This window comes from Tympanuchus pallidicinctus, unplaced genomic scaffold (assembly GCF_026119805.1).
Source record: "Tympanuchus pallidicinctus isolate F22 unplaced genomic scaffold, pur_lepc_1.0 scaffold12, whole genome shotgun sequence".
Taxonomy (NCBI): Eukaryota; Metazoa; Chordata; class Aves; order Galliformes; family Phasianidae; genus Tympanuchus; species Tympanuchus pallidicinctus.
The window spans coordinates 19,105,116-19,130,512 of NW_026294637.1; the positions used below are offsets into that span (position 1 = coordinate 19,105,116).

Consider the following 25,397-nt stretch of genomic DNA (forward strand, 5'->3'; position numbering starts at 1 on the left):
CAATAGGATTACAATTTTACAGCCTCTGAAGGGAATCATTTCCTGGATTACGGTGGTAGCTGCATGTCAATGCTAGGCTCTGGGCTGTTTTTAGGAAAAGATCAGTTACTGCATGACAATTTTTTCAACTCAAGTGTTTGTAGGAAAGCAGCTTATACCTAATCCATCTGGTGAGCAGATACATATTGTATCAGTTAATTAGCTTCACTTTTCCTGGTGGTTTTTCCTCCTCCCCAACATAAGCAAAATCAGCAAGACCAAGTATCCCTGCACCGTCTGAAAACAGCTTTCACAGATCTATTTATGCCAGCACAACTACAGAGTTTGGGTGCGAGTCAAAGCTCCATATGCACTGTTTTTGGTTTTGTTCTTATAGTAGCTCAGATACACGGTGACACGTTTAATATTCAGCAAGCTGCGAGTGCTGAGGCACAGTGAGAAGGTTCAAGGTGATGAGAAAAAACTTCAGAAGCCTTCCAAGTGAAATAACGAAGCATTTACCTCCAGGTTTCTCACAACCTGAGGGAAGTGCACAAACCGCTCTCAGACAGCCATCAGTTTATCCCCATAACGTTTTCTGTTTCATGCTGTTCCTGGTGGCTAACTGTAGGTGAACCCCAAGCAGCTCCCCAAAACCTATGAAGTCTGAAATGCTGCTCCAAATCAGAGCATCTTCAGAATGCTCCACTCCATCCACACGCAGCAGCCCTGCAACAACCTTAGCAATTTAGCAGCAAAGGGAGAAGCTGAAATTAAGCAGAAGGCAGCAAGTCCAGCCCTGAGCAGCCACAGGTCGGGGTCAGGACCCTTCAATTAGAAGCTGAGCTGCGACACCCTGCCCACGAGCAGGGCGGGCTGACGGGAAGCACCGAGGGCCAGCGCTCCCAAGTCTGGCGGTGGCTTTCCATGAGGTTCCTGGCTGAACCCCACTGAGAAGATAACAAGAAACAAAAAAAGGAGAGTTGCAGGGGGATGCTATCATCATTTCCAGCAAGCTGTCAGACTGCTGTTCCACTAAATGAACGGTTGGGAAGCTTGCAGACAATTGGACATTATGATTCTTCGAACAACTCAAAATAAATGCATGTTCTCGAGGAGGTTTGCTTCCCCTGTTTGGTAATTTTCAGCAGCTCTCTTTGTATCCTGTATAATAGCAGCATGCCAAGAACATAAAGGCTTTCATTTGTGTTAACTGCAGCAGCAATAGCTCTTGCTGAAGCTGCAGCCACATCTCCCACCCTCACATGTTTCTGAAACACCGGGATGTAGCACAGCCTCCCTCCCCTTCCCACCAGGATAGGAAATGCTCAACTTCAATTATTTAGTTGATATTTCAATTCAGCATAGTTTTCCAATTATGAAAGCCTCAGTTAGTAAGCAAGATAATTCAATAACACTTCAAAAAGGAGCTATCTAGGATAAAGCTAAAGGAGAAACAAATGCAGCTTGTTGTGCCAAGATGACAACAGCAGGTGACCGCAGTAAAACCCAGCAAGGAGCCCAAGAGCACCTCACTCACAAGCTCACTCCAGCAAAGCCTTACCGTGTCATCATGCATTAGCTTTGAAAATGACTGAATACAGAAACCTAATGCAAGCACCAGCCTCATATCCTGCTAGAAGAAATGGAGATTCAAGTCACCTCCTCCTGAAATTGTGTGATAATTCTGCGGGGGGCATCCAGGATTTCAGAACAAGCACCAAAACAAAGGCTGGAATTCCTACATGAATGAGCAGAGCACCTGCACTGCGCCCTGAAGAACCACTGGGAATAAACCACTCTTATTTCCAGCAGAGGAATCTCACTCAGCTGACACCAGGGGTGCTGAATGCCTGCAGGGATGGGGCAACGTAGCCCTGGGCAGCACTGCCAGGGCCTCACCACCCTCTTAATGAAGGATTTCTTCCTCACACCTAATCTAAGCACATCCTTTTTAATATCAAGCCATCACCCCTTGTCCTTCCTTTATCACCCATAAAACACCAGGGCGTTCTCTCCATCCACCAAAGGAAGCGAGGCAGGATTTGGTTTCCATACAGATGGATCTGCCTCCTGCCGGGTTGACCACAGGCAGTACAAAGTCCAGCTGACAACTGACACTCATAGCAGGATCAGCACAGCAGCAGATCAACCCGACTCAGCCCACACGGTGCTGATTGCCCAAGTGATGTTCATCTTCATTAGACAGCTCTATTCCCCTCCCCCAGCCTCAAAACAGCACAGTTATGGAAGCATTAACAACCACGGGAAGGGCCTCGCGGCACAGCACAAAGAAGAAGGATCCATCCTTGCTCAAACAAAATAGCAAGGCTTGCAGGGTTCTCAGTGCGTAAATGGAAACCATGCCGACATACAATTGTTCCACCCCCACGTTCGCCTTCACACATTTCTTACAGGTCAATTTTAAAGAATTAAGTCTTGTTCAGCTAAACATCTGGTGGCTGTTGCTACAGGAAACAGACTATCTGCAACACTTGAGCAAAAATAATGAGTTACGTAAAAGCCAGGCTGCACAAGCAAGAGCAAATGTTTTGCCAGCTTATGAATTTCAAACGTTACACAAAGCAGTGCTTAATTTTTGGGTTAGAATGCAGTGAAGTCACCCGGTATGCATTACAGCACAAAAATTCAAAAGCAACAAAATCCTTTAGTAGAAGTTTTTACTAAGTTGATGGAAATACAATCGTGCTGCAATTCACCTTCTAGTTAGCAGCTGTCCCAGAGATATTCCATGAACAGCACTGCTAGGAACAGCTCAACTGTGGCTCAAGAGAGGACCAGTTCAGCTCCAGGCGTTTCAAGACTCAGATTAAGTCTGATGAAGTAGATCCCAGAAGAGTTAAAAATAAAGGTAGTTTTGGTCATTAAAAATTTAAGATAGGCTGCCTCCGTACGTAGCAGAACACTCCACCTGCACAACATCTTTTTGGTCACTGCTCCTTTTTCCTCCAGGTTTATCAGCTCCTGCACCCAGCACCCAACAGATCAACTGTACACTGCTCAACTGCTGGCTCACAGCTGAGAAGGACCCCTAATAGCAGCACTATTCGAGTGCCCAAGACCAACCTGAAGCGTTCCGCAATTCCAGACCTTTGGTACGGACCTCACAGATCACAAAGTCCCACAGCAGGAGATGCAGCATTCCTGAGAACATCTCGAGCAGCGCAACTCTCATATACTGGAATTGCACTTCACACGATGTACCTTTCTACAAATAGACACTGCTGTTCTTTGAGGAAAGCTGCACCACTTAAATAATCCAGAAGCTTGATGGATGACTAATGCAACTAGAAAGCTGCTTGTACAGAAGGATATTTTAGCTACCACACATCATCAGGACCACTCCATGTGCAGCCACAGATCAGCAGAGGCACCCACAACTTTCACTGCCACCACCCAATCTTGACATCAAGGGTAAGATTTTGGATTCAGATGGATTTTTGCATGGAGATGTGTGCTCTGCAATCCCCACCAATGCTCAGACAGCACAGCGTGTCCAGCACCGCTCCATCACATCCCAGCACGTGCTGGATCTGCTGCTATGCAGAAAAGCACTCACTGAGTAGAGCAGAGATTAAACATTCACAACCCTTTAATCCAGGAACTTCACCATTAACTCAGCTTCTGCTGCTCTTCTTCATCCATGCCATCCAGGAAAGTGCTTCTGAAGCCAGACTTCCCAATGGGATGTGGCAGGTTTGCTGAGCACAGTGGGGGAAAGCAAGGCAGATTCAGTGGCTGCCCCCTTGGATGGGCTTCATAGCATAACTGAGCAAGCAGAAGAGCCTGGCACAGGTTCTGCAGGAAGTGGGAAGAAGTCAGGATGCTTCAGGATCCTGGAACAGATCTTACAGATGAAGACACAAGTGTGGTGCTGGCTTGCAGAGGAGCACAGGGGAACAGAGTGAAATGGGAAATCTGGAGCTGGTTTAAATGTTGAAGTACACAAAAAGACAAGACAGGATGCAGGAAAGGGACATAATTGTAGGCAGCTTGGGAGCAAGATCGTGGTTGAGGCAAGCAGCACTTCTCATTGTCTTGGAATTGATAAGGCATCAGTTGGAGATGGGGGGCTGGAGTTTGATGATCCTTGAGGTCCCTTCTAACCCAAGCCATTCTGTGATTCTATGATAAGGAATTTCAGTAATGCATCCTCAGCAACTAAAAAACATGCACTTGGGTCATCTCATGATTTAGCATTCCCATTGCCCAGCAGTCTGTGCCAGAAATTTACATCTCTGTGCCAGTGGTGAAGCAGAAAGCAAGCAAGGGAGGAAAAAGTTAAGCACTGTGAGCAGGGTAGAAGCTTCTCTCAAGTGGAAAAGCACACTATGATCCCAAAGCCACGGAAACAATTTCATCTGATAGAAACCTTCCAAGATCCCAGACTTCATACAGGCAGAGAAGAAGAAAAACAAGGCAGTGACTTGGCAGCAACCTTCCACAACACCACATCAACTAAGCAGGCTGCTTCAGACTCCAGAGGCTTATCTTTAAGACAAAACAATACAAAAAAAGTGAAGCAGAGTTAGATGCCTACTGTCTTCTGTTGCACTCATATCAAGAGGTTAAAAGCATCAGTCTGAACTGCTCCAATGAAACACTTTTCACACTATCAACGGCATTCTTACAATTGGCACCAAAAAAAACCCATAAATTACTTTCAAGGAGCAAAACTGCAAAATTACTGGACATACCATATCAAGCAAAATTGAAAACCAATTTCTCCTCCAGTCTGAAAGCTACCAACAGTATCAAACTGCCATCCTTGCATTTGTCTCCTCCACTCTCCTGCTGAAATGACCAGAAGTCAAAGGCTTATAAGGCTGCATACAAAATTTAAAATGCAAATTACAATTTAGGGCATTTGTTTTCTGAAGTCATTCTGTCCAGAAGTAGAAACAGCACTCCAAAAGGATGAGACAATTAAAACCCTACACAGAAGCGAATCTGGTACCACCCCTGCAGTACTCCTTACCAACACCCCCAGGAAACATGTGCCAAGCAGAGAGACCTGCACTGCTGTCTCCAAGTCATTGCCTTCATCCACCCAATGCACTTGCCTCTTTGTTTGGTTTATTTTCATCATTAATGGCTAATGAAAGCGAGGCATCTGTCCATGCCAAGGCCAAACACACACCTTTGCTCTCCCTTCTCTCTACAGGAGAGGAAAGTTCACAACAGCTTCAGTTTTGAGTTTTCTGCTTGTCCCAGAGGCGAGCACTACCAGAACAGGCAACCCAGCCCATATTCTAGTTGCCATACTGGAACAAATCTCTTTTACAGAGCACACCAGCCTGGTACCTCATTACCAAAGTTAAAGCACATTTTGAGAAGCTTCATCTCCTCACAAAAGCTCTGGGACTTATCCTGCCCAGTTTCCTTGCTGCAGACACTCACACTTGGCAGGCAGCACGGCAATTACCCAGTTTTTCAGCTCAACGCTCATGCTTCTAAAAATGAAGCTAGGGAAAGTAGATCAGAGATGCAAGCTCACAGATACTTCAGGTAAAAAAAAAAAAAAAAAAAAGAAAAGTTGGCAAAACTGAGAGAATATATTAAAACAGAAACAAGAACGGAACAACTTGCATTTGGTCTCCTGGCATCTCTCCATAGACTCTCCAGATACTTTTTAGGAGTAAAGATAACGATAGCATGCTGGTACACCCCCGAATCCAAAGCCCCATGTACTCACCACACGTTTTGTGAGTCACTTCTTGTGTTTGTTATCTGAAATCACAGGGCAGTGAGGGCCAGGGCATGGAGCAGCACAGCAGCTAGCCAGTCATCTCTGTAGGGAAACTGGAAGGCAAGAGAAAGTTGAAATGTAACACCGAAACTAAACGTAACAGCTCAAACTAGAACACCAGCTTCCAAGCATGCCGGCAGACAAATCACTTGTAGAAAACCTCTACTACTTCTACTTACTCCCCGTCTCAGCAAACAAACAGCTTTCTGTGCTATGAATGTACTTCAGCAACAGGGTTTTCTTCAACTACAGATGTTTTTTTGTCTCTCTGGGAAACAGCATTTCCCCACCTTGGAAAACAGGTTCCCAAATCACGAGGCAGCACCCCTGGGCTGGCTGTGTGTCCTGCCATGCCCCAGGTGCTGTGGTCAGAAGGAAGCACACGAGGTTTGTTTTGTTTGCGCCTTTTTCCTCACGCAACACCCTTCAGAGCACACAGCCTCTGCGACAGGGATATGAGGGATGAACTAAAATGAAACTGTTTCACAGCATTTCTTGAAAGCTCTGCTCTGAATGAGCAGATACGGGCTGTTCTGTCCTGCACACAAAGCAGAGGCATCTAGCTTCCTTAGCAGAAAAGGCATGGACAGTTCCCACAAAAGTCATTAAAAAAATAACAACTTCAAGTGAAAAAGCGGACAGCCATGTACCCCAACCCCAAGAGGAGTTCCCAGATGTGCTGCTTTGCACTGGGCTATGAGCAACCAGCTCCCAAATGCACAGGGGTGTGCAGAGCTTGCACTTCTAGCTGCGTTTTCGCAGCTACTAAAGCAGGGGTAGAAGATTAAGGGTCCATACTCTCTCCAATAGCTTGTTCTGTAACTACTGACCCCTCTATGCCGGCCACAGCAGAAGATGCCCACCACTTGCCCCAGCACATCAGCCAGGAGAGCATTTTTGCTGTCTCCAGTGTGAAGAACAAATACACCAAAGCCATCGCTGAGCGTCCAAGAGGCACTGCTTCGACTCCAGCACACAGGATTTCACTCTGCCTGTACTCCTATAAACTTCTTGTCAGCCCAGCCCAAGTCATACACACATTCTTCCAGCGTCATTCCTCAATTGTGTTCAAGAAGCTATGAGGATTGCTCAGTGGCATTGCACGAGACTTCAAAAGTCTCACAGCAGGCACCATTATTAATCCTCACCACAACTACCTGTACCCATTGTGAATGAAGCCAGGCACCTGCTCCACAGCTTCAGCACTCAGCCTTTCCATTCTTCTAATTCGAAAAGGCATTGGGTTGAGTGTGCCTCCTAATATTATGCTTATTAGGAAGCACTTAAGGCAAACTTCAGTTCTACCCTGTGCTCAAGTTTTAAGTGTTTTGACCGGGTCAAACACCACAGCAAGGAAGAACTGGCCGAACTCGTCCCAACCCAAGCCCTGCAAGAACTAGAAAATTGTCAATTCTCTGTGTGCAGCAAGAAGGGATTGCAGCTTCACTGGGTCACCTGGGCAAAGGGTAGCAGCATCCCATTCATGAAGCAGTCCCTGTGTTTCAATACTGAGCACAAGGGGAAGCTTGCTCTTCTGCCACCTTGAACATGCTCTAGTTACACTTCAGAGGAAGGCAGGAACATACACATGAATTCCTATCAGGGATCCCTGACCAAAGACTGACTTGGCATCTTCAACTTCATACCAACTTTCATTAAGAACTGGCACCTCCCAACAAGGAAGCTGGGCTATTCCTAGAGTAAACAGATTATTTCACGCTCTGCTAAGCTAGAGGTTAGCTATTATTCATGTTCTGCTGGAAGAACAACGTTGGCAAGAACGGAGGAGTCAAAGTGTCACACAAGAAAAATCCCCAGTGTATCTCCACAACTTCCTGCTGGCAAAGGCCAATCCCAAAAACCCATCCTCACCTCACGCGGGCCATTTGCAACCAGACCTTTCAACCTTCAGCTCAGGTTGAGCAGCAAACACCGCTGCTCCCAGCCCCACGTAGCAGCGCCTCACAGACGCACTCAGCCTCAAGAGCAACCGAGCTCACAAGGCAGAGCCGTTGTCCGAGCCGGCAGCACGCTGATGGTGCTGGGCTGCTCACCCAGAAACCCCATCTGGCAGCAAGATTGCTCCGGCAAAGCAGAGAAACTCGAAGTAAGGGGAGGACCCTGCATGATTCAGCACGTGGCAGATCTGGACTAGAAGCCAGGAGCCGTGCTTGGCATGGCATGAAATAGCCACCTCTATAGCAATGGTCACAAGTGAGAATATGTGGTCAGCCCGGTTGGAGCACAAGTTATTGTGGTAGCCATGTTCAGAAAGCCTCCAATTATGCAGAACACAGTGCAGCGCACCTCTTCCGCTACTGAAAGAAGGAATGAGGATGAAAGAGGCTGTCCTAAGCCACAAGACAGCCCCCTTCCAGCTTCTGACAGGCAATTAAGCTTTTGTGTGTTTAATTAGTACCTCCAGACGCTTGGCGAGCTTCCTGTGACATCTCCTCGATGGCACTCGCAGGGCCTGGAGATGTACATGCCGAACGCCAAGCCTTGGGCTCACAGGAGCACGCAGGGGGAGCCAGCCCATGAGGATGCCTCAGTTCCCGCTGTGCCACCCTCCTCAGGAACATCTCTACTTTAGGGTGCCAGAAATGGAAGGACGGGAATACAGAAGCTTTCAGCCTTGCAAGGTTTTCTTCCCCATTACTTTCCAAGAGAAGTGCAGCTGAGAAGCCAACTTTCCTGTTTTAGGTTCCCAGGCAACATCCCCGAAGGCACCTCAGCAACGGACATCTGTATCTTAACACACAGCCAGATCCTTCCTTTCCTCACTTCATCTTGGGGACCTGCAACAGTGGGAGCCAAGAGAGATGATTTCAAGAGCCTAGAACTAAAAAATTCAGGGCATTCTACAGATGCTGCTCAGCTCCCAGAGGATACTGCTTCCATCACAGCATGAAGTGACGCTACAAAACCCTTCCTCACAGGGCTCACAGGTGGTATGCACACAGTTTTGGGATCTTTGTTCTTCACCTCATTATCATTTTATTGACATTTAGCAGCACGAACCTCTGGATAATACTGGAGAAAAAAAAAAGGTTTGAGTTTAATGCACAGGAGCAATATTAGAATTCCAACCTAATGGATGCTAGCCCACTTTGAAGTCTTTGCACCAGCCAGCACTGAAAGAGGGGTCAAAAAGCTGCCACTGGTATTAGATGATGGAACAAACCTTAAGAGCAAGGACAACACATCAGGTTTCGATGGTGAGAAATTGGACTGGTGGCATACAGAGCCATACTTGAGAAATCCCCCATCAGACCTGGAGCAATGCACGTTTGGGTCAGCACATTTTCATTCAAAGTGCTTCACACCCACATGGAAAAATGAGGTCTCTGCAGATCATTTCTGGTGTGCAGGAAAGTCTTTTCAGGAGACATCAACACTAGTGAGCAGCTTTGGCATAGAAGCCTGCAACACTTCTATTCCAAGTCCTGCATGTCAGCATTCACAAGTTTTGTCTAGAGAAAAGCTTGCCCTCCCTCCTAGGAGGCAACATGTTTCCAACATGTTTCAACCAACAGATACACATAAGCGATCTTGAGGAACACACCATGCTCTGGTTGGATTTTTTGTTTGTTTGTTTTTAATCACCACTCAGGACTTCATTCTCTCCCAGCACAGGCCTTTAACCAAAGCTACTGAGACAATTAGAGCAGTAAGGACAAACTCTGAACACGAGGAGTTTCAAAACTCCAGGGTGGTCACATTCCTAACCTTCAGCAACCAGAGGAGAGCTAGCAGAAGAGATGCCGAGGAAAGGGAAAGAAAAGGAAAAGAGGAAAAGCAGATGTAGCTCCTTCAGCTTTTATTCCTGGGTCTTCCCAAGCCAGTGTGGGCTTTTGGCCATTCAGCAGTGCTCAGCACAGCCTTCTCATGGGCTTGCCCAGCTTCTCTGACCTTGCAGAAGCCTTTGGTGGCCCCAGCAGCCCTACTCGACCTCAACAGCTCTGCTCCTGATCCCACCTGCAGTTAGCTCCAGCTGAAGCTCCCTGCTCCCACCTCCAGCCCTGAGTGCCTCACTGCCGCAACCTGAGCTAAGCCAGCACTGCCCTTTAAGCTGAGTAAAGATAACCAGTTCTTGTCAGAAAGGAAACCAAAGGACTCAATTTGATTGCAGAGAACAAATAAGTAAGAGTCAAGGAATAAGCATGCACTGCTATTTGCTAGTTACCAGTAGATATTAAAGCTATGCCTCGTAGCTGTAACAGCAGAAGAGACCCAGACTACGCATTGAGGCCGTCTGCCCTTGAAACACAGAAAGCAGCTGCATCAGAAGGAAAAGCCTTACCTTGCCAGGTAATTTGCAAGTTTTTCACCGGGAACAAACACTTACCAGCGATACCTGGAGGAGAGCTGGGCACACAGCTCAATGCCTTCACAACTGTGCTTGCAGCAGAGCTCCTCTGCGCATTCAGTAATTTGCAAATTCCTCTCTGAATACACCCCAAAGCTGACATCTACATTTATTCTGCTCAACTGGAGAATAAAAACTCAGCTTTTATTCTGCACTGTATACTCGGGCAGCACTCAGAACAGTATTTATCATCTGACACCTATGTAAAAGTAAGTAAAAAACCCCACACTGCTGCTTGCAGAGCTTTGTAAAAACCCTTTAACATCTTTCAATTCCCTTAACTCACATGAGTAGCCCACACACTGCACATGTGGCAGAGTACAGCAAGTGGGTCTCCATTGCAGCCTTCCCTTTACAAAAGCAGAAGAGCAACCAGAACTTTGTGCTCTACACAGAGCCTGCAGAAAGCGAAGCCTGCACACATTCCTACCAGCCTGTGCAAAAGGAAACCAATGTTTAGCTAGCAGCAAAGTGCTGAAGGCTCCAAAACCAACGCCAACAGTCTTTGCAACGAAAGGGAATGTAACGATGCCTTGAATGAGACGACCCAAAAAGCTAGAGAAAACACGTGGACACATTCAGATAGTCCTACTTATGGCACACAAATACAACAAAATAAAATTCTTCAAACCCTGAATCATTCAGAACAGCCCTGCTTCTCCTGAGTTTTATTAGGCAAGGTTTTCACCACACGTGCCCACAGGCTGTTCTCAAAAGGAGCCAGGCTGCACGTTTTCAGGGGTAATGAATCACCTGGTGCTTCAAGGACACCTCAGCCCAAGCGGACGATGGCATCACAGCCTCGCTGAGGATGCTCAAACCTGGTTGTGTTTTATCCTTTGCAAAACTTAACCTGCTCAATATAGCCTCCAAAGCTGGAAGACCAAAGTGGGAAAACTCACCCCAGCAGTAGCTGACTTCTCCCTTCCAGAGCACTTAGCCTTTTCCCCCACAGCTGCAGACACCACGCAAGCAACAGAAGTGGAAGACACCGCATGGCTCGAGGAGGAAGAGGCACACACCCTAATGCAAAACGCCTGCTTTTTAGCTGGTGCAGAGGCTGCTACAGACACAGCCCTGTTCTGATAACAGAAATACTAAAGCAACAGGCGAGAAGGTAGAACAGGGCCACCCTCATTGTATGTAAGGATGCAAAACAAGCACACCGCCTCCTGCTTTGCTTCCTCTGAGGCAGGAATGGAGCTCCCCAGCGCAACCATGCTGACTACTGTTCTGGTGCAAGGCAAGTCAGTGAGAAGGGCTGGAACCCAGCACACATCTGGACTGTATCAATGCTGGGTTATGTTCGTTAGTGAGATTTTAAATTAGAGATATCAAAACAGGCACTCAGGAACACTGCAGAAATCTCTCAGATGCCTCCACTCACCATACCCATGTGAAACACCCAGTACCAGATCACGTTCTACACTGCACCATCATCACCGTGCACTTTGCTCATCTTTTGGGTCTCCTCCTCTCCAAAGGGTCCCTTTATGGTTTACACCATGAGACTTAAGGAGTTGATAGGCATTTGTACAAGGAGCATTTCCACTCCTAGTCTTCTCTGGAAGAGACAAACCTCTCTGAAGACTGAAAGAAGTTATCCCAAAAGGGATTTGAAGCACACTTAAAAAAAAATAATAATAAATATCCATCTCATTCAAGGAGTTTCCTTGCAAGATGCCTTTAATAGGCATCTGACCATGAGTTTCTTTAGTTCACGCATTCTGTGAAAGAAATGTAACCACCCATCAGAGAACTTACTGCTGTGATGATTTGCTCAGCAGTCTCACACTCGACACACCATCTCACCGACTCCTTAATACTCCAGATGCTATCAGCATAGAAATGCCTTGAGCTGAGCACCAGTCAGTAACCCACACAGCTATTTGGGGTCTGCTCTGCCTACCTGACAGGTCCAGGCTGTGAACTCTGCAGAGCAGAAAGCCCCTACACACACCTGATGCAGATGGCCCTCCTTCTAGAAGCCTCCACCCGTCAGCACCTTAGCTGCTCCTCAAGAGCTCCCTTTCAGCAGACTTCAGCTGCTCTGCAGCTTCTCTTTATCCCTCCTTGTTCTCTTCCTCCATGTGTCACAACCTTCTAGAAGACGCTAATAAGCTGGTTAACGATAACTAACCAGAAAGGTTTTATTATTAACATACGCACACACATTAAACACAGTTATCTCCTGCAACAGTCGTAGTAGTTGAAAGAAAACTACCTGAGAATGTTAAGAGTCTAGGAAAATCAATACATATGCACTCTAGAAGATGGGAGATGCTTGCAGACTGAACTTGCAGAAGGATGAAATGAGATCTTCCAAGAAAACCCAGACCACGTTGTCCATGAAACTCAGCAATTGCAAGCAGGAACTCCTGCTGGCTTGTTTCCCTTATCAGCCTCATTTGTGAGAAAGTCTACCTCATTATAGCAACAGCAGAAAACCACCTGACAGTACCTGGAGAGCTTAGTGCCGGGTCAGAGGCAGAGCAGCTCACAAACAGGTTTGACAGGCGGCAGGAGCAGGGCACAGAAAGTCAGCACCCAGACATCCCCTTCTGGGCAGGGCACTTCCAACCGCAGCCTGCCAAGCGTTCAACGCTTCACTGTGGGATATCACTACCAAGAAAGGATCAAGCTCCTAGCTTTTGTGTTTAGGTGCAAAACTTCATCAACGGCTGCTCGCACGTGCTAAAAAGCCCTCTTCATGTTTTGACAGGGAAATGCGTGGCTTGACAGACCAATCTCCGATTAAATCAGATTAAGATTTTTAGCAGGCATGGTTCAGCAAGCTAAGAGCCTACCAAAGCAATCCTCAGTTTGTCAGCCATGCCATAAACACACCCAAAGCCAGCACTGCTGATGCCCTGCTGACCTCATGTAATCAGTATGGCAGAGCAGGACATTCATAGGCGCATGCCTTACTCGTCGTTGTGACGGCCCAACTCTGGCCTATTAGCAGATCAGCGCCTGCAGAGGAACTGCTGCTCACCATCCCACACAAGGAGAGCTGAAGGGAAGCATTATCATCACCTCCTCCCACTTTCTACATAGAAAGGGGGAATACAAGCAGTTTTCCCCTTTAAAGTGGCTGAACTTCGTGTTCAATTACCTTATTTGTCCTCTATTTCTATTTTTTTTCCTATTATTTGTTTCAATTTGCCTGGTTTCGGTTTCTACCCACCCCATCTTGAAACGCCTTTACACATTAACCACAGAATGTTGTGTGACAAATCTCCTCTGACTGCATGTGGCACGGCAGAGCTGGAGCTGTCTACAGCATGCTGAGCCCTCCCTTCCAGGTATCCACAAACCAAGCAGCCCCAGCTCAATTTAGGAAATCCATCTCCTCCATATTTCCAGAAGAAGGGGCTCATGAAGATGGAATACATGAATACCCGCATCACAAAATCCTCTGCTGGTATCTTGCCACCATTCATAACGATTGCAGATGCCATAGGAACAGCTCCAGCATCTGGAACCACTGGATTAAGGATGTTAGCACAGACACGCCTGCCACAGCCTAAGAGCATTTGTTACGCAGACCTGCTGACCGCAGCCTTCTCTGACCGCTTACTGAAACTCACTCAGCATCACCCAGTGACTGCAGTACTTCATCAGACTGATGCTTCAGCCCCCAAAGAATTCAAGCAACCACGCGTGTTACCTGTAGCAAGCAGGAGACCACCAGCGATGACTGAATTATTGGGAGTACAGGTCAGCTCTGCAACCCCAGTCAGCAAGCCGTGCCCATGCCACACAATAAGGGGTGGCCCAATCACCTGCAAAGAGTTTATTCCACAAGCTAAAAAGCCACCCCATTCACCGCACTCTAAACACAAGAAAGCACAGCAGACACCCAGAAGTCCTGCTCTACTTCCTCGCTTTCCCCATTCAGTTGCCAGCACACTGCCAGCTGCAGGAAAGTTTGGCACTTCTGGCAGATGGCAGACAAACTCTAACAGCTTGATTACACATTAAAGGCATAAGTCATAGGCTCTAGGACCCAGTGAAGGTTCCTCACTACACTCACAGGACAAATTGTGTCTTTAATTAGACACAAAAAGCAAGTGACCATGTAGGACAAGGCAAACAGCGCAGAGCCGGACAGCCCTGGCACACGTTTTGTTGCATGGATTTACCTTCTCGTGCGCCCTGATGGCTTCTGTACAGGGCAAAGTTCTTCTCTAGCTTCTAGGAGATGAATTTAGCCTCCCCTTGAAGAGGACTGCTGCCATTCGCACACTTCAGAAATCACACCCGCACAAAGCAGCTCTGCTTCAGCTCCCACTTTCAACTCACAGGCTTCAGCGCAGCAGCCACTGAGCCGCGCTCACCGCGCACAAGGCCAGCTGCCTACCAGGTCAGCTCCTGCCGAAGCCCAGCGCCAAGCGCCGCCGCGTGCAGCACGTCGCTGCTGGGCCTGCGGAGCTGCGGCCGGGCCGGGAATTACTGCCAGCACAGCATGGAAAGCATCAGCCGATTATCCGACACACAAAGCCTTCCGGCGTCACTGATCCCCCAAAGCTCTGCCCATCCCAGAAATGCAGCCTTTACATTCTGATTTAGATATCTGGAGATGAGCAGCAGAAGCCCTTGTAACACAAGGTCATACCTGGCTTGCTGGAAGACTAAATTTAGCCCTCTGTGCCTCAGGAGATTCTATTAGCTATGGAAAGAAAGGACAGTGGTGTTGAGCATTGGTCCAAGGGTAAATCCCTCGGAAGAGTTGACTCCATTTAGTTCCAGATGATCTCAAAGCTATTAGCAGGGTACCCCAACTCCACTCATCAGAAGAGGGACAGTTAAATACTACACAAAATCAGTGTGGGGCTCTGCCGCTTTGTTTAAGGTAGGCTTGCTCAAGTGGTGTAAACTATTACTACATTCAGTTTTAGACTGTAAGACAGGAGATCAAGAAGGTTTAACCATCTGTTAAACCTTCAGCAGGGTTTTTTTTTAAACCTTCAGGGGTTTCAGCACAAATGTATTTTGGAACACCTCCTTAGCAAGCATATTTCCTACTCTAACACTACAACTACAACGCACCGTGGAAAAGCTGATCTGCCAGAACACGAGGATTACTCAAACTTTTGTCAGCGTTACCAGAGACTGAACAGTTTGCAAAGACAGGCTCCAGTTTACCCAAAGGTGTCACGGAGAACAGCTCTGTGACAGTTACGGATTTTCAAAGCCATAAAGATGGGGATGATTCAGATTCTCCAGCATGAGGTGTGCGTTGGGTCCTGGAATCGGAATCAGTACTGCAGCACTCAGCTGAGGTTCAAAGTCCAGGATTGCTGCAAGCATTCAAGAGAATCTATGTGTGAGAAAGAGAATTTGGTTTGAAGATAGCCCTGGGGAACATCTACACTCTCTGTGTCAGCCCCTGCCAGCTTCACACACCTTGCAGGACATCCAGGTAGGTTCTGTGTTTTGGAGCATTAGCTCAGTGGCACTTAACAACAAAAGCAGGATGACTGAGATCACACCGAAACGAGCGCAGGGCTTCCTGCAGTAGATGCGGAGGATCCACGGTCCAACTCCATACCTACAAATCATTTTCAACCCCAAGGCTCTGAAAGCAGCTGGCAGCACAGGGGCTGCCCAAGCACCCAGCCCTCCTCCCAGCACCGCTCCTCATACCTGAGCCAGTCCCTGTAGCACGCTGGCCAGCAGGGATCCCCACAACCAGCCCTAGCTCACATTGTTCCCTTTCTGTCAAAGCCCTGTATCTGCACAGACCAGAAGGAACAGAACAAGTGCTTCCAGAACAACACGCCCCAAGTCATAGATCTTGACGAGTGAAGGCACTCTGGCACATGTAGTAACTGCTAGCACTGAGAAATGATTGAGAAAAACAACCAACAGAGCACCAGGGCTATATCCAGTAAGTCTAGACAAAGGACTGCGTATCGGTTTGGAGCCTAAAACCAGTTTTGGATCGCAACCACTGAATAATATAAATCTCAGCACAGATACTCTTGCTGCAACAGCAGAACACAGCCTAACAATGATTTACCATCACTGGTGTCGCATCTATCATGAGTAAAACTGGAGCCTTAGTGCCGCCAACACTGCACAGAGCTTTTTCAGAATTAGAAACCTGTCAAAACCTTTCCAAACAGAGGACGGCTGGGAAGCAGTATCAGATGCCTGAGTGGCTGCAGGCCTGGTCTCAGCTGCAGGATGATCACCCGGGGAAGCCGAGGACCTCGAAATCATCCAACCTGCTGCTCATGCCCTGCCAGCAGCTACGCCAGCCAAGGTAATCCAACATGAGACTGCAAACAGGCAGCAAGCGCTTGGCGTGGTGAAGAACCTGGTGGAAGCACACAGAGCATTTTGGAAGGCACTTCAAAAGCATCCAGGCTCCTTAGGGCAAGAGCTGCCACAACCCCTCCCTCCCAAAGCACACGGGCATGGGGTTACCTGCAGCTTCAGCTCTGCCAAGAGCACTCTGCTGAAAAGCAACAGCAGGAACAAGCCTCCATCAGCATCCCGAAGGTGAGACCTTTGAAGTCTAACAGCCTTGAAAAGAGACAGCTACAAAGCGTGCGGTCTCTGCCTCATTAAAATAAGATGTTACAGGTTAATAAGTTTTCATTTGTTCACTCAAGCTTGCTCTTTCAAGATCTAGGAAATAAAACAAAGCTGTAGAAGCCAGCCTCGTGCATCACAAGGACAGTTAGAAGGTACCTGAGGACAGCCAGAGCCGCTCCACCAGGGCTGCTGCAGCACTTGGGATGAAGCACCTGGAAATGTTCACGAGCACAGTTGTTTCAGTTTATTTGCCAGAACTGTCTCCTGCAGTGGAACAACTTCATAAGCCATATTGCACAGGACTTCCTCTCATTTGTTGTTTTTCACTGACCTAAATAAGAAGAAGTCAAGCCTATACAAGGAATTTTGACTCACAAGGAACCAAACTTGAAGACCCAGCAAGCCTGAGACCCCACAACTATGCTATGCTCTAGAAACTCACCTAAGAACCGTCACAAGAAAACAACTCCATTCATATCCCTCTCCTTGCCATGAGCAAGACTAGACAGATGCAAACAAATTTCCTTATTCCCCCCTTCCTGCAGTATGGTCTCTACTAACATGAAAGAAAAAAAAAGAATGGTTATGAATCAACCCTCTGATTTATACTCAGAAATGAACGTGCAGCAGCTAGCAAACAAGCAGAGCTCGGGTTGTTATTTCTGCAAACAAGATGTTACCCTAATTACAGGTGTAACAAAGATTAGTGCTTAAGTGGAAACTCACACAATTTTCAGTCTCATAAGCTGGGAAGATTTATTGCTGCCTAAGATGATTTAAAACATGAACTGAGCTCCACAGCAAGTTGCTAAGATGGAGGCTATTGTGTTTTGTGAAATGAATAGATGAAGAAGCATGCTTCAGGCTGGTTGGCTTCGCAGAACTCAAAAGCAGGTTTCTCCTACCACTTCCTTAGCCTAGCTGTGGCACTAGAAATTATAATTCCTTGTGAAATGGGTGGGGGATTCAAGGGGGACTCTATAGAAAGCTGCTATTACAGAGTTTTCTTAGCATTATTCAAGTCTCAAACTCATCAAGCTTTATCAATACACATTAAAAGACATATATGGGACAGAAAGAACTCAAGATAGTTAACAAGCTGTAGGCTGCTCTCTACCATAGCACGTGCTACATGGCCCGCTCACCCTGCGAGACGACAGAAACGTGACAGCTTCAGAGAAAGGACAGCGGGTTCAGGACCGCAACGAAAAGTTCGTTTCTTTGTAAACAGCTGCAGTTTTCCCGGTCTAAAGGAATGTCATAACATAATCTAAGAGGGAAAAAAAGAGCACCAGGATAGCAGAGGCAGACAGAAAGCAGTTTCTGTATTCCATTGTGAGATATCTCCAATTCCCGCATTGGGAACGAGACCATTCCGTTGCCTCCACAAAGCGCAAACTGTCAGCCTAATCTTCTGGGTAGGATGGCTGTCAGTTCTTCAGGCTATTAAGTTATTATCCAGAAGAGATTTGCTCACAGACGAGCAAACCAAAACAGAAGACTCAGACAGGTAAGAGACACCTATCCATTGGGAACATGAGCTGCTCTAAATAGGCTTTAAAGGAGTAACATAGGAAAAGCCAAGAGAAAATGGAGATGACCTCACAGCGATCTGTGCTTCCTTGCCTGTCGTGCCAACTGCTTTATTTGCACGAGCGGTCTGGTTTTCTGAACCAGAAATTGAAGAGACATCCAGCAAAGACTCAGAATACCTCCTCCATCTTTAGAAGATAGGGACTTAATGTGGAACATAATGATTAAGGAAGCACAAGTCTGAGGCGTTTACCTTCCCATACCTATCCTACAACCCGTGCTTTCTGCACCTCAAAGCCCTCTGTTTTCTCAGCCCTCTGCAGCTCAAGCTGCCTGCTGCCACCACTTCCCCACAGCCACCAACCTCGCCCAGCTCCAGAGGCTGCTCAGCCCCCCCTCCTTCTGCAAGGACGCACTCCGAAACAACACTGGAAGGAGCTGCTGGCTGCGGTCTGTGCGAGCGCTGCTGACAGATGAGGGGAAGTTTCTGGGGGCTGAGAATGAGGAGCCGATGACCAACAGCTCCGTGACAGCATTTCAAAGAACTGCTCCCACACTCAGGCTCCGACTCATTAGGAACTGAGGTTTCTGAACTACTGGAAGCCTGTACAAGAACGAGGGGTCTGATTCAATCGAAACAGCACTCGGAACGGGCACCAGGAATAGAGATTAAAGACTCCTCTAACACTTCAGCAGGAGAGTAGAGAGGGGAACACGTGTCCCAGGATCACGTGGCTTTTGGGGGAAGAGAAGCTGATTCATAAAATCTCATCTTACAGGGGGGCAAGGGGCAGCCATATGGAAATCAAAGCTAGAAAAATGAAAATTAGTACAAGGGAAATAGGATGGAAAGCCAAAACTGAGGCGTGTGTGTGTTCCTCCATCAACACTGGAAGTTAAGATGATGGAGAAACTCTTTAAGCACCTGCTTTCTAAGCAACGATGCGGGCGCAGCACGCATTGAAACCACAGGGAAGGGCAGAGGGGTCAACAGGACACTCGGTGTCCAAGCACTGAACCTCTGCAAGATCCAAGCTCAACACGTCATGAAGAAGGGAATCAGAAATCCAAGCTCAAACCAGCATGGCCTCAGCCGCACCAGCAGCGACAGCAGCAGAGTTGTGCTCACCAGGGGGTTGGACAAGCAGGAAGCACGGAATTAAACTGAGCCTCCACACAAACCACTGAGCGTTGTGTCAACATGCAACACCAGGACCAGTTCTTAAACATCATAAAGCAACTCCTCCCCAGCAACATGCAGGAAGGGTGGCGGTGCCTCATTTTATCTCCAACAGCAAGAAGCTGAGTATGAGCCACCACAATGAGATCGGACCATGCTGTGGGACAGGAGAACCCGAGGCACCGTATCGTGCCAGAGCAGGATGGGGACGTTCCCTGCATAGCTTCTTGCTCAAACCTGTGCTGGGTACCTGAATCCTTCACCAAAAGTCTGCAGGGAGCAAAGCTGTCACGAGATAAAAGGAAAAATTCTTCAAAAACTTAAGTAACCGGTTAAAAAAATCCACGTAAGAGCCAGGGAAGAAGGGCATCATCTTTGTAGCAGAGGGACTCACAGCTGCTTTCTGCTCTGCTCCACTCTACTGAACGGCGCAAGGAAGGCAATGCTGAGATGACAACATTTGCCACTCTGAATAATTTAACATTATCAGTAAATAAGGGCAGTGACTCTAAGGAATTGCAGCAAAACCTCAAGACACAAGTAGGTGATAGAATCAAAGCACAGGACATCAGAAATGACGAACTCCAAAGAAAATCACCAGAAAGAGCTCAAGCCAGCGCCCAGGAACAGGACTTCATCAGTGTATTCCCCCAGAAAGGAGTCTCCTGAAATTATCAATACCATGGAAAGAGTGAAGAAGCAATTTGTTCCACATCTACTCCTTGCAATTTTTTTTTTTCTTTTGACATCCCTGTTGTTTTCTGTCCCTTCCCTGTATGTGGGCTACACAAGAAGCAGTCTCCAGGCTTAGTGTCCTCTGAGCACCACAATGATTCAAGTGAGTGGGCAGATCCCCGGCAGGGCACAAGATTTAACTCTTATTAAGCCCAGCTCAGGAAGGTCACAGAACGTTGGAATGAGAAAAACAGAGCAATATTTCCTCAAAACTGCCATATTTGTGTGCTCCTATCCCTGGCACCTGCTGCTGCTTACCAGTACGCAGAATTCTAGGCCAGATGGATCACCTGAAGGCCCTCTGTATGGCATTATAGAGGAGTTCACATGCAACCTGAAACACGTGGCAGTTGGTTGCTTCCAAAGAAGCGGCAATTTAAGAGACATCCACCAAAAAAGGGGCAATGAGTCTAAGACAGCCACAGGTTATGCTGCCCTCAGCCTCACCAGCTAACGGCTCCCCTTGTAATGCTCTCTGAACCCGTCATCTGGATCAGCCTTACCAGAACATTTTCCAGCAGCAACTTCAGCTTGAAAAGTTGAATTGGTGGCAGTACAGAGAATTGGAGCAGCACAGAAACTCCCACGGAAGAGAAATACAGGTGGGATGGAGCAAGGCAAGGCCACGCGCTTCAGGCTCCTCAAAAAGCTGTCTGAATAGCTGGAAGGTCTTTAATGCAATGGAACAAGAGATTGGATATTAGCTTTCTGCTGCGACCTGCAAGCCACCACCCTGATGGAGTGGTGAAAGACAACGGCACAAAGAAACTCTGTGTGACACCGTGTGGCATCCCCAGGAGACCTGCTTGGGTCAGTCACATTCGGGGGTTCGTTTAAGCAAACATGTGCACGGCAGAGATAGGCAGCTAACCTGGAAAACAGCAACCGTGGGGCTTGGGAAGAAGAAGCCAAGAGCAAAGCACACTCTGAAAGCACCAGAGAAGAGAAGAGGTGGTGTTGGCACAAAAACAGATGGGTTCATGCTGGCTGTAAGTAAGGTTGCGATAAGAACCTGAAGCAAGTTCTCACCCATCAGTGTAACAGTAGCTTTCCAGGCAGAGCAGCACGGCAAGCAACCCCAAAGTCTAAAGCAGCGTGGATTTCAGGCAAGCAGCTGGAAATACACTTCTAGGGATTCCTATTGAGCTTCTGCAGGCCTTCACAACCCAGCAGCTCCTCCCCAAAAAAAAGAGCAACAGGAAAAGGCAGTAAAGGACGCTTCAATGAGTCCAGAAAATGGAATTTCATGGCAGACAGCACTGGAAGAAACATTTGTATCTGAACGGAGAATAGCTACTTATGCAAGGCATAAGTGGAAGGCAGCGATTTTATCGAGCCCATAGTTTAGTATTTCACTGGAGTCAGCAGGATTTTTGCCAAAAGCTTTCTGTATCACCCATACCAGGGTACCACTACACCGCTAGCAGCAACTTCACCAAGAACAGACATCCCTGGCTATTTCTCACCAGCTAAGCTTTCTAAGCACACTTTGTTTTTATGAGCTTTGCTAAGACAGAATGACCTTTTCTAAGCACAACACATTTGAGATCTTTTGCCAACAGGTTGCACCTTTCCTGGGGTCACCCCTCCTGCACAACACTGCTTGACAATACTTATAATTAGTAGCATCTATAGAGGACCCCCAGCTATTTGCATGCAGGACACCACAGCAAATCCATCCACAACACCCAGACCCTCAGAACAACATCAGTGTTCCGCTCCCAGGAGAGCCTCGCCGCCAAAACACCACATCCAGCGAGGACCCCTCTGCACGAAGGCGATCTCTCCCTGCTCACCACTCAAAGCAGCTCTTTGTATTTTCGGAATGTTTCTGTGGGAATGTGCCGCTAATATTTGATAAGAGCTGCTACATGGGAACAAAGCTCCCTCTTCTCCGCTCGCCCACCAGCCTCGGCAGGCAGCCGGGGGTACCGACAGGGGATTACAATAAAAAAAGCAACTTCGGCCGCTACAGAGATGGGAGATCGATGCAAATCGAAGGCAGCAGCTGGGGCACCGAGCGCTGAAGGACTCAGGGAGTGGCAGCCGGCTGCCCGTACGCGATAGTTCACCGATAACAAAATAAATCAGGCCCGAGCGCACACCGGCGGCACCGGAGGAACGGTGGGAAGCTGAGGACGGTGCTCCTGGAGCGGAGAGCAGCGCTACGGCCGGGCGCCGGGCCGCGCGCCCGCAAAGCCCACCGCCTCCCGGGGAAGAGGAGGCAGGAGCTCGGCGCTGTGGGGCCCGGGTGGAAGCCGGCCCGCCGGCCAGCCCCGCGCCCACATCGCGCCGAGCACGGCCGATTCCCCGGACACCGGGGGACACAAAGAAGCCGGAGCCACGCACGCAGCCCGGGCACGGCTCGGGACGCCGCTCCGCCGGGAAACGCGGCACGGCCCCACCCGCGACAAGCCCTCCTCACAACGGAGCCCCAGGGGCAGCCGCTCGCGGGCCCCGCACCCGGTGAGGCGGCTCCGGGTACGGACGCTCGCTCCCGCCCGCGCTCAGGGCGGCTCCGCGAACGAGCCCTCGTTCGCGAAGAGGCCGGGCGCGGCACGGCCGAGCCCCGAGGCCCCGAACCCCCCGGCCCCGGGCCCTACCTGGCTGCGCCGGGCTGAGCTGGGCTGGGCCGGCCAGGCCCCGCCGCTGCTCCTCCCTCCGCCGCGCTCGACGGGGAGAGCGCCGACCCGGAAGCGCTCGGGGAAGCCCCGCCCCTCCTCAGGCACCGCCCTATGGCGAGGAAGCGGCGGCGCCGCCCCGCAGCACTTCCGGGTGGCGGCGGCGGCGGGCTCGCCCTAGCAACCGCGTTCGGTTGCCATGCGGAAGCCGGGCCGATGTCGGGGCGGCGTGTGGGCGGGGAGGACGAAACGGCCGCGGAACGGCACAAACTAACCGTACAACAAAGCCGGCACCACGTTAACATTCACTGTTTGCTTTTTTAAAGTACGAGGCCCCCAGGGCCGCCTGTGCCGGGGCTCCCCGCCCTCGCAGCGAACAACTTCGCAGCTCTCACCCCGTACCTCCCTTTCCAGTTTACAGCCGATCCCCGTCCCGCACTCTCCTGACCGTGTCACGGCCAGCCCCAGCCTCCCGCAGCCGCTCTGGGCAGCGCCGGGCTGCTGCGCGGCCCCGCTGTGGGGCACTTGTCACAGCGCGGCTGCCGCCGGGGGCGCGGCGGCCCCATTCCACGCACCGGCTGTGACAATGCGGCTTTGTGCAGCGCGCAGCGCACAATCGTGCCGCTGTCGGGCGTCGCTCAGCGCCGCGCCAGGAGCCGCCACCCGAACGGCCTCACGGGTCGCCAGCCCCAGTCAGCATGGGGCAAGTGGGCAACGAAGAGGAGCGGAGGGGCGTCCTGCAGGCTGTGCGCTAACCTCCAGCTCCTCACGCACCGCTGGCACTCGGCAGGAGGCTGCATCCCGTCCTCCTTTCTCCTGCTGGAAGCAGCCTCAGCATCGGCTCGGTGTGCAGCAGCAATGTGCAGGCCCACCAGCTTCAGATGGACAGAAATGGGTACGTTTGTTACTCAGAAATGAGTTTGTTTTTTAAAGGAAAGCAGAAAAACACCAGGAAAGGGGGTATGCGGAGAGCTTGGCAGCAACAGTCCTTACCCAAGGCCCCAGCACCATCAAATCCCCACTATCACATATTCCCTACCTATCACCTCTATGAATGCTGCTTTGCTACGTGCCCAAAATCCTCTTCAAAGCACCAATACCTTTCTGATGTAAAAAAAAAAAAAAAAAAAAAAAAAAGAAAGGGCAAAATGGGCACTGCCGGATTACCGGCACAGCCCAGCCCTTGGCAGCTGGAAGTGCTGCTGACATCTATTGTCAGCGTGGGGAATTTCTTCTTTTCGTCTTCGTGGACGTTTGCGAGAGCTCTAACGAACTGAGACAAATAAATTGGGCAATGCTGCCACGGTAGTTGGTTTAACTTCTGTTAGCAGTTCTCTGCTTGTTCCTATTTTATTAAAAACATTTTAAAATCTACTTACAGAGAGCACTCAAGACCACTGGGTTCTGGGTTTCCTTCTTCGCCCCCCACAATTAAAGAAGCTGCAGTGTTCGCACGGACCTCACCGAGGGTATTACCATCAAATCACCAGACTTACAAGAAATGAGAGGGGGACTCAGGAACCTGGAACTCCAAAGCAGAACACTACGTTAAGGTTGCAGTAGCAATAATAACAGAGGTGAAGTTCTCCAGAACGCACCGCTCACTCTGTGCCCACAAGTCCCAGGGCACGGGGAACTCCGTGACACAGTGTGCTATCACTGTGCTTCAGAAACTTCTTAGTTTCACCCCAGTTTTACCACAGCTTCCCCCACAGCCTCTCAAACGTCTACTTTTAGTCCTGCTCAAAAGCTGAACTGAAGCTCCGTTTTTTTAAGATCACGCCCGCTGTTTTCCACGCGACGAGCCGCAGGGCAGCGGGCGAGAAAGGGCTCAGCGAGACTGTGAGAGCAAACAGATCTCCTGCAGGAAAGCAACCTGAGGACCTCAGCTAGCCCAATGCTGCCTTTTCTTGCCCTGCCCACTGCTCCCTGCCGCTTCTCCGTCGGGATCGCAGTTCTGCTGTGCCGCAGGAACTCCTCTATGCCCTCCGGCCAGGCGGGAACGGGCCTCACACACACCAGGTTTCCCCCGATGCGCCGGGCAGGACGCGGCGGCGAGCGGGCCGCGTTGAGCTTGCCTGAGCTCAGCACCTTCCGCGGTGCGCGGCCAGCCAACACTGCGGTGAGCGGCAGGCCCTAACGCAAGTCCCCACCTCGGCCCTCACCTTTACGGCACGCGCCGCCAACACCGCTCCCTTTAATGCGCGCCATCCCGCGCCAGCAGCACTACCGACACACGTCCACCAATGGGAGCGCGAGTTACCTCAGCGCCGACCCACCAACCCACCAATGGGAGAGCGAGTTACCTCAGCGCTCGCTCCTCCCCTCACCGAGTTTCGCCTCAGCCCCGCGCTCAGGGGCCGCTCAGCCGCAGCCTGGAGCCGGGTACCGCCCGGACCGCGCTTGTAGCTGACGGCCGCTCTCCTGCCCAACTCTGCGTCCCCCTCCTCGGAATCTCGTGCAGTTTCCCGTCTCTTATCGCAGTTTCCCGCGGCCGGTCGCTCGGCCGGGGGATGGCCGGGGTCGCGCAGCCCTCATCCTGCTGCTGCTCGGCTACTCGCGGTCCTCGTAGCGCGGCCGTATCGGGGGCGGCACCAGGCTTTCCTGCTCTGCCAGCTTTTTCTCCGTCACTTAGTATTAAAAAAGGATGCGTGTATGGGATGT

General features: G+C 49.5%; 1 protein-coding gene across 4 annotated transcripts in view; it reads right to left on the minus strand.

Annotated features, from left to right (window-relative positions):
- Positions 1-24,249, minus strand: part of CSNK1G1 (casein kinase 1 gamma 1) — an 87,561-nt gene extending 63,312 nt beyond the window's left edge. For 2 of the 4 annotated variants that reach the window (XM_052672115.1, XM_052672111.1), the window contains exons 1-2: positions 22,716-22,846; positions 5,696-5,802 (exon numbers count right to left, since the gene is read on the minus strand). The gene's annotated coding sequence lies outside the window, so the exon portion shown is untranslated. Of the gene's footprint in view, positions 1-5,695; positions 5,803-8,168; positions 8,278-22,715; positions 22,847-24,112 lie in introns of those variants that run through there. The other 2 variants (XM_052672112.1, XM_052672113.1) reach the window with 2 other exon arrangements.
- Positions 24,250-25,397: the final 1,148 nt, after the last annotated feature.